This window comes from Rattus norvegicus, chromosome 17 (assembly GCF_036323735.1).
Source record: "Rattus norvegicus strain BN/NHsdMcwi chromosome 17, GRCr8, whole genome shotgun sequence".
Lineage (NCBI taxonomy): Eukaryota > Metazoa > Chordata > Mammalia > Rodentia > Muridae > Rattus > Rattus norvegicus.
The window spans coordinates 70,547,484-70,566,674 of record NC_086035.1 but is presented as its reverse complement, the minus strand read 5'-3'; positions in this window follow the sequence as shown (position 1 = coordinate 70,566,674).

Sequence of the window (19,191 nt, the reverse complement as noted above, 5' to 3'; positions counted from 1 at the left end):
GTAGTTCGTTAGTCACTGAGTAGCCTCAGCTGGCCCGTTATAAAGATTTCAGACCAACTTTTGTATTAGTCAGGGTTCAGTTTTTATAGTAAGGGGATTTGTTGATGACTTACAGTCTGTAGTCCAACTCCCCAACAATGGTCAGTAGCAGTTGTGAATAGAAGTCCAAAGATCTGGCAATGGCTTAGTCCCACAAGGCAGACAGGTGAAGGAGACAGAGAGAGAGAGAGAGAGAGAGAGAGAGAGAGAGAGAGAGAGAGAGAGAGACAGAGAGAGACAGAGAGAGACAGAGAGAGACAGAGACAGAGAGAGACAGAGAGAGAGACAGAGAGAGAGACAGAGAGAGAGACAGAGAGAGAGACTTCTTTCTTCCAATGTCCTTTGGTAGGTCTCCAGAAGAAGGTGTGTCCCCGATTAAAGATGTGGACTGCCATGCCTAATTCTGGGACTTGCTTTGCCCCAGGTGACCTTGAACTCAGAGATCTCCTTGCCTCAGTCTCCTGGGATTCCTAACCACTATGCCTCAAGATCAGGCTCAAAAATGAGCCGTCCAATTATGATTGTAGTTGGAATGCATTTGTGTTTATATAATTTTTGGAGCCATCTAACCTGGCAGAGGTGGTGAGAACCCATCTTGAATGCACTGTAGCCCACACCAAGGTTTTTGTAGCCAACAAAATGTCTCTGGGTTGTAAATTTGATTAAAATTAAAAGTATAAAGTGATGATGGGAGTGAACACTTAATGAATGGAAAGATCCTAGGTAAATCAGATTTTTAAAAGAGAGGACAAGTCAGTCACTATTTATGGCCACTACATTTAAGAGATAGGTTGACAGACATGGCTGACAGAAAAAAAAGGCAGCAACAATATGAGTGAAATTGAATGAGAACTCTCTGACACAGCTGCTTACTTTTTCAGGGAAATCCACCCAACTTGACATTTACCAAATAGGAATATGCAGAATTTTATTTCAATGTTGTTTATGAAAGCAGGATGCAAAGGAATTTAGTCTTGGCAAAACTACGCAGTAATAATTAGATGCCTTTGGAAGATGAGTTGGCTGAGAAATGGGGAAATTTTGGAACAGAAATTTATAACATACAAGGATTTTGAGTCAAAGATGGAGTCCTGTGGTCAGACACATACCGTGGAAGTGGCTATCACAGAGCCTGACTGAAAGAACACTAGCAGACATCTTTGATAGAACAGCTTTCATCTTGAAGAGCATGTAGCAATTTCTATCACTAAAGTTTTGAACTACCCTTGTTTGCAATGTGCTACAGTTTGTGAGTTTTATCTTTCTTTCATTTTCAGTTGTTAAACAGTTTCATTCACTTACACATTTTAATCATTTTCATTCCAGATTTATAGAAGCAAGGGCTAGCTGCCTGTAGTTAACGCCAGCTGCTCTCCCCAATACCTACTTCCCAATACCCCTCAGGAGAAGGAAGGTAGGTCTCTGACTGCGAGGAGCTACTTTTGTTGTGCAAATGACTACAGATACATGGTTGAGAGTGAGTCCCTCTAAGTGTCTCTGAGATTTTTGTGACAACCCTTGTCACCATCCCACTACCCCCTCCCCCAAAATTAACAGCCTAGACAGGAAGCCACTGGAGAACTCTTTTTTCCTTTTAAAGAATATTTATTTACTTACTTTTATGTGTTTTGCATGTGCCTGCTTAAGTTTAATTGGACCCCATGAACGTAGGTGCTCTTACGGTTTCGATGGTGTTACATCTCCTAGAGAGGGAATTGCAGGGTGTTATGAGCTGCCTTATGTGGGTGCTGGGAACCAAGTGCAGCTCCTTTACTGCAGCCTCAAGTACTCTTAACTGCTGAGCCCTCTCTCTACCTGCAACCGTGGTTTTCATATTTCGACTTGAGCACAGGCACTTGGACGTTCGTGAGACTGGATTGTACAGCTCGCTGTCACTGCGGTGAGTACTGATGGGTACAGAAACACACCCTCAGGTTGGCTCTCTGAACTCCTCTCTGGAGCTGATTCATCCTTAGCCCAAAGAGAACTCCTAGGAAGTGTTATTGGATGCTGAAGTGTGGGGTTCCACAATTGATGGCCTCTGGTGGTCTGCAGGAGGTAAAAGACAGCTCCATTTAAGGGGCTGGCTACTGAGCGTTTACCCTTGCGTCACTGAGAATATGGATAACACAAATTAGACTTTTTAAACTTTTACATTTGTGTGTGTGTGTTGGGGGAGGGGCATCCCAGGGTGGGCTGGGCAGTTATGGAAGAACTAAGAAATGAATACGATTGAAACCGGTGATGTGAAATTCCAAGATTCATTTATATGCATTTCAAGTGTTATTCCCTTTCCAGGATTCCCCTCCAGAAACTCCCTATCCCATCCTCTCTCCTCCTGCTTCTATGAGGTGCTCGCCCACCCAGCCACTGCCCCCCTCCCTGCCCTGGCATTCCCTTACAGTGTATTTCACAATCAATAAAAGTGTTATTTACCTTAAAGGTGTGGATTTGTGGCCCCTCCCCAGAGCCTAATGAAACGTTGATGGGCCCAATCCCGTGCAAGCTTTGTAGAGAGAACTACAGCTGCAGTGAGTCTGTGACTACATTGTACCATTCGCACTCAGCATGTAACTGCACAGGCATTCGTGGGTGTGGAACTGCTACTTCTGTCCTATAGCTATGACGCAGGGCTATGTCTTGGATACACTTTGCCACGCCTGTGCTATTGCATGGTAAGACCAAATGGACGCAATTCAGAAACTGTAAGAACTTGATGCTGCCATGTGCAAACGTACTCAACACGGGTCACGTTAACTGGAGCTGAATGGCACTCACTTAAAACAAAACTCGTTAGGATTATTCCAATAGAAATCCACGATTGCTGTGAGAAGGGTAGCTTTGCTTCCAGGGTTTGAATTCGGGATTTCACGGAATCACTTCTATCATCTCACACAATCAAGCAGAAGAGGTTTGCACTGGTTGTAAGCAGATTAGAAAGACTGAGTGTGTTCCATAAGACGTGACCTGAAAGAGAAGGTGGCAACAAAGAATGAGATGTGACCAGAGGGCCCTGAGATATAAGCAAATGTTTTCACTGCCAGAGGAAGGGGAAATGTGCATCACTGCAAGGAACTTTAAGAGAAAGGAGAGAGGTAACTGAAGAGGTTTGCAACTCCATAAGGAGAACAAAGTATCAACCAACCAGACCCCCCAGAGCTCCCAGGGACTAAACCACCAACCAAAGTGTACACATGCAGAGCTCCAGGACTCCAGCCGCATACGTAGCAGAGGATGGCCTTGCCAGACATCAATGGAAGGAGAGGCTTTTGGTCCTATGAAGACTTGATGCCTCAGTGCAGGGGAATGCCAGAGTGGGGAGGCAGGGGTGGGTCGTGCTGGGTGGGGAGAGTACCCTCATAAAAGCAGGAGGAGGGAGGATGGGATGGGGGTTACCGGAGAGGAAAACAGAAAAGGGGATAACATTTGAAGTAAGTAAATAAAATAGCCAATAGAAAAGAGTAATTATGCAAAGTAAAAACTGTGCTTAAGTTGTATTAAGTTATAAAGTGACAGATTTTAAAGTAAATTTGAGTAGTTATAGCATATAACATCCTTTAATTTTGTGGTTTGGGACAAATTTTATGAATGTTACTACACACACACACACACACACACACACACACACACACACACACACACACATACACACGTATATTTTACATCCTGATCACAGCCCCTACCCTCCTGAATGCTACTACACCTTTTTTTGTTGTTTCTTTTAAATTATCCCTTTTCACAGTTTCCCCATCAGAAACCCTCTATCCCCCTCCCACTGTTTTCTATGATGGTGCTACCGCACTCACCCTCCCACTCCCTCCCACCTCCCCATCCTGGCATTTCCTGACACTGGGGCATCTGAGGACCAAGGTCCTCTCCTCTGATGCCAGATAAGGCAGTCCTCTGCTACATATGCATCTCCAGCCTTGGGTTCCTCCATGTGTACTCTTTGGTTGGTGGTTTAGTCCCTAGGAGCTCTGCCGGAGGTGGGGGTGGGTCTGGTTGTTGGATATTGTTTTTTCTATGGGGTTGCAAACCCTTTCATTTCCTTCAGTTTTTTCTTTAACTCTTTCAGTGGGGACCCTATTCTCAGTCCAATGGCTGGTTGTCAGCATCTGCCTCTGTATTTGTCAGGCTCTGGCAGAGCCTCTCAGAAGACAGCTATATCAGGATCCTGTCAGCATGCACTTCTTGGCATCCCCAAAATAGTCTGGGTTTGGTGGCTGCATGTTGGATAGGTGCCCAGGTAGGGCAGACTCTGAGTGGCCTTTCCTTCAGTCTCTACTCTAAACATACTTATTCCGCCTGTGAGTATTTTTGTTCTCTCTTCTGAGGACTGAAGCATCCAGACTTTGGTCTTCCTTCTTCTTGAGCTTCACGTCATCTGTGAATTGTATTCTGAGCTTTTGGGCTAATATCCACTTATCAGTGAGTGCATAACATGTGTGTTCTTTTTTGATTGGGTTATCTGACTGAGAACCAAGTGTCTCTCCTCCCATTGATGCCAGATAAGGCAGTCCTCTGCTACATATGATGATATTTTCTAGTTCTATCCATTTGCCTATGAATTTCATAAAGTCATTGTTTTTAATAGCTGAGTAGTACTCCATTGTGTAAATATGCCACATTTTCTGTATCCATTCCTCTGTTGAAGGGCATCTGGATTCTTTCCAGCTTCTGGCTATTATAAATAAGGCTGCTATGAACATAGTGGAGCATGTGTCTTTGTTGTATGTTAGAGCATCTTTTGGGTATATGCCCAGGAGTGGTATAGCTGGGTTGTCAGGTAATGCAATGTCCAATTTTCTGAGGAACCTCCATACTGATTTCCAGAATGGTTGTACCAGTTTGCAATCTCACCAACAATGGAGGAGTGTTTCTCTTTCTCCACATCCTCACCAGCATCTGTTGTCACCTGAGTGTTTTTATCTTAGCCATTCTCACTGGTGTGAGGTGGAATCTCAGGGTTGTTTCGACTTGCATTTCCCTGATGACTAAGGATGTTGAAAATTTCTTTAGGCGCTTCTCAACCTTTCTATATTCCTCAGCTGAGAATTCTTTGTTTAGCTCTCTACCCGATTTTGCATAGGGTTATTTGACTTTCTGGTGTCTAACTTCTCGAGTTCTTTGTATATATTAGATATTAGCCCTCTATCTTATGTAGGATTGGTAAAGATCTTTTCCCAATCTGTTAGTTGCTGATTTGGCCTAATGACAGTGTCCTTTGCCTTACAGAAGCTTTGCAATTTTGAGGTACCATTTATCAATTCTTTTTTATTTAAATTTTGTATTTTCTTTGACAGTTTATATCTCTTATGCCTTCTTTACTTGAGATTCTTCTCTGTCTTGTATTCTCTTGGTAATGCTTACACCTATGACTCCTGATCTCTTTCCTAGGTTTTCAATCTTTAGGGTTGTCTCCCTTTGTGATTTCTTATTGTTTCTATTTCCATTTTTATATCCTGGATGGTTTTGTTCAATTCCATCACTTGTTTGGTTATTTTTCCTGTAATTCTTTAAGGGGTTTTTGTTTTTTCCTCTTTAAGGACTTCTACTTGTTTACCTTTGTTGTCCTGTAATTCTTTAAGGGAGTTATTTATGTCCTTCTTAAAGTCCTCTGTATCGTGATTTTAAATCAGAATCTTGCTTTTCTAGCGTGTTGGGGTATCCAGAACTTGAGGTGGTGGGAGAACTGAAATCTGATGATGCCAAGTGGCCTTGGCTTTTGTTGCTTAGGTTCCTGTGCTTGCCTCTAGGAAGGGGAAGAAAGGAAAGAAACACCAACTGATTCAATGATCCAGCGAATCTCTTTAATCTATATTAGAGATTCTGTAATATGCAGAGGCATGCACAAAGTGTGTGTGTGTGTGTGTGTGTGTGTGTGTGTGTGTGTGTTTGTTTAAAATGGAAGAATAAAGAATTTGGGAAGACAGTTTGTACTAATATTTACAAATATGAGCTTAAAGTGTGAGAGTTAAATGTTGAATTTATTAGTTTACTCAACCGCAAAAGGGGCTTCAGATAGTGTAGGTGGATGAAGTCAGAGGATTCGGCTATATTTTATGTAGTCAGGCATAGAGGAGATTGTTTTTGTGTGTAAAATAAGACTATGGTACCCTTTTATTGTTCAGAACTTAGGATATACAGTCACTTACTGAAATGTATATGAGTGAGCCATAAATTTATTGTTATTACTTAAACTAATCCATGAATTATGACTATATTGTCCTCAATTTTAGTGTTCTAACAGATGAGACTGATTATACTGGAAGCTTATTTTAAGTGCTAACTTCTGATTATCTAAACTTGGAACCTACATGTTTAGGATCATGATCATAGAACACAGTGAATAATCAGCCTCTGAAGACTTATGTGACATTTTCATGAAAACAGAACTCTCAAAGTTGATATGTATTGTGTAAAGTATGTCTTGGATTTTTTCCTCAACACGGGTGAATGGAATATTAAATAATGGATGGTGGATTCTCTTATCCTTCAAAATGTTTAGGATACATTTGCCCAAATCCTCTCAATGTGTCACACACATGTGGCTTAGTTTTAAAATAAGAGGTTTTATATGTAGCAATATAAAACATCACTTATAAATATTGCCAGCAGACCAACAGGACCCAATACCAAGAAATTCCAACAAGTATTCTCAGCTTCAAAGACAATATGCCTCTTAAGACCATCACTGTCTTAATAATAGGAATTATTAGTTGTCCCAGGGTTAAACAAAACAAACGTAGAGCTACTGCTAAGATTCTCCCTAAGGCAAAGGGATAAAGTATATTCCTGCTATTTTGGGAGGGATGGAGTTTGCATGCTTTCATTCCTCAATGCTTTATGATTCCCTAGAAGGCACATTATTTTTAGATGACTGGTTTCATTTCAATTTTCTTTTGCTTCTATCTTTTCAGACGGCAGAATTCCGTGTATCTGTGATCTTTAAAAAATGGAGCAAGGCACTTCAATAATAATTGGGGTTTTCCCTGGAGAAATACTTCTAATTAAGAGTCTTAAAAATATCTTCACCTCTTAACATAAACTTTTAGATGATATTTGCTCATGTCGGCTACATAGAGCAACTAGACCCTAACTGGAAATGTGTCCGTGAGATGGTATTAAGTGTCTCAGGGAAGGGGTGGAATTTGATCACTGAAGATACTTTTTTTTAAAAATAGAAACTTATTCTTCCTAACCACAGAGAAAACAAAACCACTACACCTGCCTAATAACATTTTTGAATACCTCGTCAAGTACATTCTTATTATCTGAAAAAAGTCTAGCTACTTGCAGGGTTGAAAAAGTATAGGCACCTTTAGATGGTTATTGTCTATTTTATTTATTTAGTGAAATACCTCCTAACAGCTTCTGTTAGCTTCTCTTATCATTCAATGCCTACAAGAAAAACATGCCTAGGGAGTAAAATTGGTTTTGTTTTATGAAAACCCAGCCATGGATGTGTCTAGGGTCTGTTCTTCTTGGAGACATCACAAATATCAATAAGCAAAATTTCATATATACCAAACCGAAGGTTGCTCAAGAGTTCTATCAGAACCCAGGATTGATTCTCATTAATGAGTCCAAGGAAGCATTCATATCAGTCCTTTTCCCAGTAATTATTGTTTTCAAAATACTATTGTAATATAGACTTTTAAATTACCTCTGTAATTAATATTGATCAAAATATCACTATTATGAGGATATATTAATGGGATATTACATTAATTGGATATAATATATTTCATGGGATATATTTAAAAATATACCCTCTGTTACTCAGGTTAAAAATTCATAATAAAATCTGCAATTACCTAAGCAGACGTGTGCATCATGTACAGTAAGATATGTTCTAGGAAATGCATCATTAGATAATTCTGTCACCGTGTAAACATTACAGGGTGTACTTACAGTAGCTTAGATGGTGTGGGTCAATTACTCAATAAAGAGACTCAGTAAACAGTAGATGGGTTAAAATACCCTCCAGCATAAAAAAACATTTTTATAAGCAGGAGCACACTCAATAATAATGACTTCAATGATAGCACTGCAAATTCTCAAACCTCTAACAATGGATTATTATTCTCAAGCATTACTTTCTGTGGATAATTATATGAGTTATGCTGTTGTATAACTGGAAGTGTGTAGTAGGATTTTCACCCGAGTGTGATTACAAATAATCCAGTAACGCATCATCACAGTGTGAGGTTACATGGGGGCCATATCATTAGGTGACGGGAATTTTTCATTTCATCATAATACTGTGTAACCACTATTATATAAGTGTTTGTCATCGATGCCAATATGATTATGTGATGTATGACTACAGAAGTAAACCAAATTTGTTTTGTTATTATGCCTGAGATCTGTCTTCCATATTTAAAAAAACACATGTAAAATAGGATTTTCAAACTAACCTTGGGGGCGGGCAGGGATCCTTACATTGCCTCTTAAATTGTTAATAAAATACACAACCAAGAGACAATGTCACTTTGTATTAGCATTGAAAGCCACTTTAATGACTGATGCATTTGGAAACTTTTCTTGGCGTAATGGGCTAAATGACTCAGTTATTCCTTTCATTCACATAGATCTATTACCTGGGTCAGCATTTGTAAGTAATGAGTGATGTAAGAGTAAAGGATGTAGAGGGGAATCTATAATGCTTTTAGGAAAGGTAATGAATCATATTGAAGCTGAAATGAATCATAATTATGGTTTAGGTCTGAGCTGTCCCAAAGAGAAGTCCCAGGTTTGAGCTGCTAAGACCCAGGTAACTCTGAGATATGCTAGAAGTATAAAATCCCCACAGGGTTTCACCTCGTTAGTGTGAAAAAACACAGCATACTTCAGCCATAATTTTTATGCCGATTGAATAAAATGCTAGTTTTGAATAACAAAATTAAGTAATGTATTATTTAACTATACTCAGAATAATTTTCTTTTAGTTTACTGCTTTTATATATGATTAAAACTTAAAATTCTAGTTTAATTCTAATTGGCTGTCACTGATATAGAGAAGTTATTAATAATGTCTCTGATGCTTAGCCATCTACATATTTATATAAAATATTTTTAAACAATACATGTCGAATTGAGTTTTATATTAGTGTACCTACCAAGTAAGTTTTTATCATATCCAATATAATTAAGTTTCATATTTGTTGGCTACGGCAAATGATAGCTCCAGAAACAATTTCAGTTTTTTCATTGTTTTTTATTTTGGCATTCATTAGTCACCTTCCTTTGAAAGGAGTTTGTGTTTGGAAATAAAAAGAAATTTATAAGCATTTGAATAACTTAAAGTCACTGGAGAAAACCTCAGCATACAGGTTGATTCCACATAAAGTCTGAAATGTGTATAAATATTTATTATATATTTTAAATATACCACTCTTATTATACAACAAGAAAACCCCACGAAGTCTACTAAACAAGATGCTAGGTGCCTTAAAATCATTTTATCTCTGAAGTGATAATAAACTTCAGTATTGAAACTGGGCCATGTCTTTAAAACACTTCCTTTATTGTCCAGAGCCAACACATTGAACTATAATCCATTTTAGCTATTAATGATCTGAGAGAAAGAATTGGACACAGGCCTGAAGTACACCACCCTGGGATATTGTTGCTGAGGTGAAAGGACTATGAAACGCAAAACTAAGTATCAACAAAACTTCGTGCCAATGTTTCAGAACTTGAGTGCCATATGATTCCACCTATACTGGGGGTCCTACATCTCCATCTCTTCTGTGACACTGGTCCATCGTAGAAGCACATAGGATACTGGCACAGCTCTGCAAAGTGTCTCATGGAGCTGGCAGAATGAGTGTGAGTGTGTGTGTGTGTGTGTGTGTGTGTGTATGTATCTGTGTGTATGTTCATTGGTTTGTGTGTGTGTCTCTGTGTGTGTGCATCTGTGTGTATGTGGGGGTCTGTGTGTTTGTGTGTCTGTGTGTGTGTGTGTGTGAGAGAGAGAGAGAGAGAGAGAGAGAGAGAGAAAGAAAGAGAGACACAGACACAGAGACACAGAGAGAGAGGAAAAGAGAGAGGGAGAAAGAGAGACTGTTCTTATGCATTCAGTGTTATACATTATGCCTCTATGTGATGTATCTACAATTTGCCAGCATCCTGCTCAAGACTCACTGGTTCAATAATATAAGAAATGTATGAATCGTTACTCAGATATTGAGTGTGTGGTATAAAATTAACCTTTTAAAAGATCCTTAAGCGTTAGGAATGGTAAATCTGCTCTGTTCCATTTGTCTCATATGTGCTTTCTGTAGTTGTGAATTCATTCTCAAAGACTTCTTTGAAGTCATAGGGATTACGATATTTTTACTCATTTACAGGTACGCATGGGAAAACAATAGCTAGTGATGATCAATTTGGTTTTTACAGCAATACTTGTCTATATGAATGAATATATGTCACACACATATAAATAGACACAGATCTGCTGCCAAGTTCACATAGACTAGTCTATGACAGGCATGCTATTTAACTCTCATGACATGATTATATGTCCTAAGCATTACAGAATTTTACTATTTCTAAATTTTTAATACAGTCTGAGTAATAACCAAGTGATAGAGGTAAATAAGTGAATGAAGATCCTAGTTTTATTTAATTTTTTATTAAATTATCAAAAAGTTGACATACTCTCAACAAACTTGTTCATTGTCTTTAGGGAGATCTGCAATAGAGTCTCAGAGTCTATGGCAATGACAGATTATTTTTTGTTTACTCTGTAACATTAAAGGGAGAAAGTCTAAAATGACAATGACATATTCCATGGGCCAAAATTTGTGAAGTAATTGTCACAGAGTTGGAAAGATATAGTTTTAAAGGTAGGACTATACATAGACTTTTCTCTCTAGAGCTCTGAAGAGATGGTAGGGGTGATGGCAAAATCCTTAGTCTCTCTCAGGACAGCTAAATCTGATTTTCTAGTAGGAGATGGGATGGCAGCTTGCTGAGAAAGTTCATCGATTGTCAAAATATCACAGAAGACACCAGGATGAATGTTCTACATGAGCTCATCTACAGGCGGGCTTCACAGCTGGTCTGCTGGGGTCTATGCTGGAACGTCCATGATGACAGCATACAAGTAGGTACCTGTTTAGTCTAGGACAGCTCCTAGATAATTTACAGGTCTTGAAGTCAGAATCAAGGGAAATTTTCTCTACATTTGATCATGAGACATTCATATTTTCCCCCTCTGAGAACATTTTAAAATTTTATTCTTTAATCATTTTTACAGTCCAGACTTCATCCCTATCCCAGTCTACCCTCTGACTGGTCCACATTCCATACCTCTTCCCCCGTCTCCAAGAGGATGCCCTCCATTCCTATTGCACCAGACCTCTGCACTCCCTGGGGTCTCATGAAGGTTAGGTGCATCTTCTCTGACTGAACCCAGACCCAGCAGTCCTCTGCTGTATGTGTGTTGGGAGCCTCATATCAACTGGTGTATGCTGCCTGGTTGGTGATCCAGTGTCTGAGAGATCTCAGGGGTCCAGGTTAATTGAGACTGCTGGTCCTCCTACAGGGTCACTCTCCTCGAGTTCCTCCAGTTTTCCTAATTCAACCAGAGGGGTCAGCAGTTTTGGTTCATTGGTTAGGTGCACAAATCTGTATCTGACTCTTTCAGCTGCTTGTTGGGTCTTTTGGAGGGCAGTCATGATGGGTCCCAATTTGTGAACTCTCCATAGCTTCAGTAATGGTGTCAGGTCTTGGGACCTCCCCTTGAGCTGGAGCCGAAGTCTGTCACTGGACCCCCTTTTCCTCAGGCTCTTTTCCATTTTTGTCCCTGCAGTTCTTTGAGACAGGAACAATTCTGAGTCAGAGTTTTTGACTATGGGATGGCAACCCAATACCTCCTCTTGATACCCAGTCTTTCTACTGTAAGGTAGGCTCTACAAGTTCCTCCTGCCCACTGTAGGGGATTTAATCCAAGGTCCCTTTGGGTCCTGAGTCTCTCACCTCCCAGGTCTCTGGTACATTCTAGAGTGTCCCCCTTCCTCTTACCTCCTGAAGTTGCCTGTTTCCATTTTTTTCTGCTGACCCTCAGGGCTTCAGTCCTGTTTCCCCTACTTAAATTCACTGAGAGACCCAATGACTTTCTGGACCCTGAGTCTTAGTCATTCTGCAGAGCTGGACTTTCTTGAATGCATAATTCAGGTTTCTCTGCAGTTTTGATAATGACTGAGATACTTAGGGTTTAGGGTCTAAGTTTAGCAATTTTGCCTCCAAATTGTGTCAAATTTATGGAAGATGCTGCTATATCAGCCCTTGTTGTTGAAGAATTATAATTTATGTTAGACATGATAAGGATTTGTTTTCTCAAAATTAGTCATGTCTATGAGGAGGTACCAGGAGGCCAACTCACTCTTTGAGGTGCAAAACATCCAGGTAAATTCTGAGATTAACTGACCTTGATTTTTATTTCTCATACTGTTTTCATATACAAACTCCACTTTTTAAAATTTCCTATGTGTTATAATTTTTGCATTTTTCATTTACAAATTAAATGCTATCCCATTTCCAGGTGTCCCCTCCAGAAACTCACTATTCCACCCCACCCCCCGCATCTATGAGTACTCCCTAGCCCACCCACCCACTCCCTCCCACCTCCCCATTCTGACATTCCCCTACACTGTGGCTTCAAGTCTTCACAGGACCAAGGACTTCTCCTCCCATTGATGCTCAGCAAAGCATCTGCTACATATGCAGATGGAGCCATAGGTCCATCACTATGTTCTCTTGGGATGGTGGTTTAGTCCCTGGGAGCTCTGGTGGCTCTGGTTCATTGGTATTGTGTTCTTCTTATGGGGTTGCAAACCCCTTCAGCTACTTCATTCTCTAACTCCACTTTCATAATGAGAAAGGAAACTCAGGGCTGGAAAGGTAGGTCAGTCAGTATAGTGCCTAGAATGCCCAGAGGCCTCTGGTCAAGCTTTTGCATTATGTATACTAGATATGATGATAAACTGGAAACAGGGTGATCAGGCTATCATTAACCTGTATAGCTAGTTTGAGGTCAGCCAGCCATGTAGAAGATTCTGTAACACACACACACACACACACACACACACACACACACACACACATGCAAAGGAAATTAAGCCATTCATACTTCTGCCCTCAGTTGATTAGATTGAGAGAATTTTAAATTGGGTATTCTTTTTTGTCTTCCAAAGAATCATGCGTTGAAAGCTTGGTATCCAGTGTTATGTAGTTAAGCTTATATTACCTTTAGCAGATAACATTCTGGGGAAGGTTACATCACTGAACTTTACCATCATTAATGGATTAATGATGGTCTTATAGAATATGTTGGGTGTCCTAGGACTGAATTAGATCTGAAGATAGAATGGTGTTTCAATCACCATGAGTATAACCCACCCAGTTCACAGTTTCTCCTTACATATGCTCCCACCATGATGTCACTTGTCACATGATGGACCCATAAGACTCTAATCAGAGTCACACTGCTGCAGTGCCTTCAGACTTCCAAAACTGTGAGCTAAAAGCAGACCCATTTGAAATATAGAACTTCTTTTAGATCCATCTGCTTTCTGCAGACAAGTGACAACTAACACTGATTGTAGCAAATATTTGTATATTTGCAAAATGATTAAGGAAAAAACTAATATTTGAATATTTCTACCTATTGTCAATGTAACACCTCTAGTTTTCCTGTTTTTATTGCCACCATATGGTTGTTGCTAGATGGAAAATACTAAAACCATTTAAATATCAACAAAAGATGCTAACATTTTACAATAAATAAACCTTGGACATGTTCATTAAGTTTGTTCCTGATAAGTTCAATTCTTAGTTTTGTTCCTACAAACTATGTCCTATATTTGAGCACAAGTTTGAAGAAGGATAAAATTCTGTGACCAAATACAATGAGATCTGAATTACCAAATGTTTAGAATTCATTTAAATTACTACCCTGTCAGTAAGAGTCTCTGACCCTTTCTCTCATTTCTGAGGATTTAGTTTAATCATACAAAGAAAATATTTAAAATATACGTATTTTATATTATATGTCATAATGATTATGGATCTAGAATTATGGAAAAAATCAAAGAGTATTTATACAAATAAAGTATAAATATTTGAATTTTATTTTTAAAATATTTTGTAATTTACTGAAAAGCCAATAACTAAGAAAAATGAATAATTCGCATTCAATACCACTTATGAAATGTGAAACATTTTCTTGGAAGTGATCTTATAATGTGCTACACTCACGAAAAGGCATAAATGCAAGGAGTCTTGGAAGTCAACTTCATTTAATATAGCTTTGGAGTTTCGAACTTGGGCTACAAGAGGAAAATCTTTGACTACTCAAACTCATAATTTTCTCAGTCCAAAGTTGATATGGGTGTAGTATGATTGCATACTCAGAAATGCTAATTAAGGTTTATTGTGTTCATTGAGACATGTGCATATTAGGAAATGTCGAGCAGTTTTCACACAGCTTGTTTAAATCTGTGAGTCACCGTTACAGTGAGACAGGCATAGAGGCCTACAGCTTGATCGAATATCAGAATGAGTCACAATGGTATTATTATAGTCAAAGCAAACACTGAAAAGACACACAAAAGCCATGGTGTAAAGAGATAATGACACAGACTGAAGAGTTAGACCTTGAACTTTAAAACGGATACCTGCTATATATTATTCTGGGGCAAAGACAACCATGGAGAAAGCTATTTTTCTTTAAAAGAACTTTTTTTGGGAGAACACATATAATGACTATTCTGAAAGCTGTCTAACTTTCAGGCATCGTGGGGACTTTTATTCTTCTCTGTAGAAGTCTGAATGTTTGCTGTTGCTGCCAATTTGGATAAAATGTCATTTTGTGTGTTTTCAAAATTCTCTGTATATACTGCTATTATTAATTTTAATATGGGATCTAAAATGTATCACATAACACCCTAAGATGTTTGTCCTTTTTTATTGGTTAAGTCTCTCACATTATTGCAAATTGAGGAGACTTTGATCAGAATCATTTATAGCACAAAGGCTTCTTTAAACCAAATCATTTCCTGCTTAAAATTGACAACACTGAGGCTTCACAGTTAGCTCAGCAGGTAAAGATCCTTCAGGGAAAGAGTGAGAGAGGAAGTTCTAGTGCCCAGAATGTGCATGAGTACCCAGCGGAGGAGAGGGGATCTAGCAGTAAGTGAGCGAGCTAGAATAGCCATTTCAGAGAGTTTTTGGTTCAACTGAGAGACAGCCTCAATGAATAAGATAGTTAATGACCACAATAGGCTCTCAGTGTCAGTATGGGACTTCTGGATACTCACACATTCTTCAACAGAACTTATGGTATAATTTACCAAGGTGTATTTTGATGTAGCAAGGTAATAGAGACACGGACTAACTTGATGGGGATAAACTCCTTTGACATCCATTAACTTTGGTGCTGTTTCTCTCTCACACTTAAGGCACAGATAAAGGAAGCATTCGGTTTGGTTAATACAGACCTTGTTTGACTTCTCCGGAAAGCCTTTTGACAATTTTGTTCCCAGCCTACATGTATTCCTACATGTATGCTGAGGAGGAAATGGGATGTGAGAGGGCTAAACGAGTCACTCTCTTCCAATAAAGAGATTCATAGTTTATATTACCAGATCAACCATCGTGTCTGAGACTTTTCCCTTCATCACTGGTTCATCTATTACATCATTTACCAACTCAGTGAACATTTCAGAATACACAACAGGGAAGGCTCAAAAAATAGAATGAAATGCATTGACTATCTTTATCTTTATAAACTTTATATTTCAGAAGGAAAATAACTATTAGTATCACACTGATGTTTTTTTTAAATTACGTTGACAAAATTACTAACATGATGCCCCAATGCCAATCAACCACAAACACACTCATATATTCTACTTCACGCAACTGAAGGCAGCAGGGGAGACTGTCTTCAAAACTCCTTTCACATTCAACAAAGTTTTTTTTTTGGTAAGATTTTAAAGCTGACATATCTATTTTAGAATGTTTTGTGGCCTGAAGGTGTAGCTTGGTGACAGACTGCTTTTCTTGCATTCATGCTAGCCCAGGTTTGAGATATGCTCAGTGAGGAACAATTTCATATGTTATGCTTCAATCATATTTCCCTATTGTGGTGTGAGATACAGGTATGGCCAGTGGTAATTACCAGATATTTCTTCACATGTACTGGATGTGGGTGTTGGTGCAGACGTGACTGAGGAACAGTTGGGAAACAACTGGCCTTTTACACCGATGCTGTTAGCTGCTCACACCTTAGGGCATGTCTGTGACTCAGAGGTGACAGATTCCTGGTCCCAGACTAAGCGTTTCAGCCCTTGTTTGTTGAGTGAACTCACATTCTGTTTGTCCCTGGGGCTCAACATAACTTATGAACCGAACCTGAGTAGATTTCCCTGTTTCTGTTTATTTCATTGTAAGCAAACCCACCATCTCCCTAAAAATGTATGCATGATTTTTAGATGTTTCTCTATTTAATGGTATTTAGCTGTGGGTTTCTTACCCTTTCTTCAAATCATGCTCACTGTAAAAAAAATTGGTTTGTAGAGTTCATGTACTTTATCCTAACAAATATGCCTCTGTGTGCTACATATGCAGTTTAGGTGTATGCATGGAAGCATTGTTAGGTTGTGACATCATGATTCACATATCACCTGGGGCCACAAGCTCGTAGTCATGTAGACTTCCATTTTATTGAAATCTCTATCATTTATAACTAAAAAAACCCACATTGAAACTGTGAATAAATAAACACCTTGTAAGATTCAGTCTCTTTTTCCTCACGGTATTAACCTCAAATGGATTCCATGGCTTTGTAGGGTTGACTACACTGCCCAAAGACACATTGAGTGAACACCCCAATACAGAGCAGTTGATTAAAAAATTTAATATTATTTTGCTAATGAAGCCATACATTTTTATCGTTTTTATCTTTCCCAAGAATTGTACACTTTAATTTCACTTTAATATTTTTCTTGATATTTTAACATAGGGTCTCATGTAGCTTGAACTCACTATGTAGCTGAGGACAACCTTGAACTCCTCATCCTTCTCTTTCTGCTTCTTTTTTTTTTCTTTTTTTTTCTGGAGCTGGGGACCGAACCCAGGGCCTTGCGTTTGCTAGGCAAGCGCTCTAACCACTGAGCTAAATCCCCAACCCCCTCTTTCTGCTTCTTCAGTGTATCACCAACCCCCACGTATGTGGTGCTGGGTATTAAATGTAAGGGTTCTTTTATACTAAGCAAGCAGTTTTATCACGTGTGCCTATTGGTTTATCTTGATGTGATGTTCCCCAGTGTATTTCTCAAATAATACTCTACTGGCTACTCTATAAAAAGTGGCATTTCTGTTGAAATTAATTGGAACATACTGCACATGCATCCTCTTGCCTCTCGTTGGGCTCCATGTGTGTTAATACATTAAAGCACTGAACATAGCAACCGTTATAGCATTCAGATCTGCCCTAGAATGTCCCAGCATAGATGGAGAGAGGAGGACCCACAATCCCCCCACTAGCAGAGGATATGCTGTCATTTGATAGCTTCTGGGAGAGGGTCATCAATGTATGCTACCTTGGTAGGCTGACCACATGCCCGCACAAGCCCCACTTCCAACGCTAACTGGGCAACACCGACTATAATTGATGGAGAGTGTAGAGTTGGATGAGAAGGGCTGGAAAGCTGTTATGCTGATTATGGTTGGGATGATGGTGGTGAGTATGATCAAAATACGTTATATGAAATCCTCAGAGAATTAATAAAGAGAGTACTCTATAGATAACTTCATATTAAACTATGAAAATTAAACTCTGTTTAAGTTCATGAACATTATTTACATTTTATCCATCACTTATTAAATAACCGTATTTGAAAAGTTCTATTCTTTTGGTGTTTCATGTTGATGTAAAACACTGGCTATTATAATATTTATCAGAGGGTAACAAGTGTCTCATCTGCATAGTAGTCTTATCATAGTAGTCTTATAGTATTCTGGCTTTGTAATTTTTTTTGCTTCTCTTATTATGAATACCAGATGCGGCTAAATCTTCTCTTGATTGAATGGACTGAGTCTCAGTAAAATTTCAGCCTTAAAATACTAATCCTCCTTTCTAGAAGTTGAAGCCTGATGTGTCTCTGCTTTGGTCTCAGTACCAAATTCAGTTAGGAGTAACAATAATTATTGTATTTAATATGTGGCACAACACAAGAGATGTTTTTAGAACAATAAGCTATTTCAATACAATTAAACTTTTTTCATAAACTTTCATCTCACTTTTGTATTTCCTACTTTTCTTTAATGACTAGGATACTACCTTCTAGAAGGTTCTTATCCTTCTGGCTTTCCTTAAGTGTTTGTGTTCATGTCATGCATAAATGCATATGCAGGTGCATGTACAGAGTTGCATCTTTCTTATCCCAGTGACCTGGAGTTACAGCTTCACAAGTCAACGTCCAGTATTTTAAAAGTGAGATCCTGGGATTTGAACTCAGGTCTTCATACTTGCACATCAAGTTCTTGACTATGCAGCCATTCTCTTAGCCTCTCACTTAGGTTTTGTCATTCACGGAATTTTACCCTTTGATTCACTTGTCAACCTCTTCCTGTCTACATTTCTTCCCACCTCCAAGACACTTGTTTTAGAAAGTATAGCAATTTTATTGGCTCACGTATTCAATCCTGTCAATCAAGTAACTCTCCTAAGGATAAAGCATCCTTATTATGAGGAAGTGCATGGGCAGGACAACTTTAGTTTGGATTGACCCTCCTTTATACACCACTCTTCCCACTCTGCATATCTCATCAACATTTTAATTCTTTGTCACTTATAATTTTAGGTTTTAATTATATAAGTTAGTTTATCAAATAAACTTGTCAGTTTGTTTTCATTAAAATTTTAGTTTTTAGCTTTTTAATTCATTCAAAATTTCAAACGTGCCAGTCTTCGCTTTAGTTATAACAGAGATGAAATTATTTGGATTTCTCTTCAGATATATTTACTTTTTTTTGCCTCCAGGTGTTTCACTTGAATCTGTTGGAGTTTGTTGTCATATACAATGGACGTTTGTGTCTGGTTCTATTTTTTCTTCAGTGGCTACTAAGACTATTTAT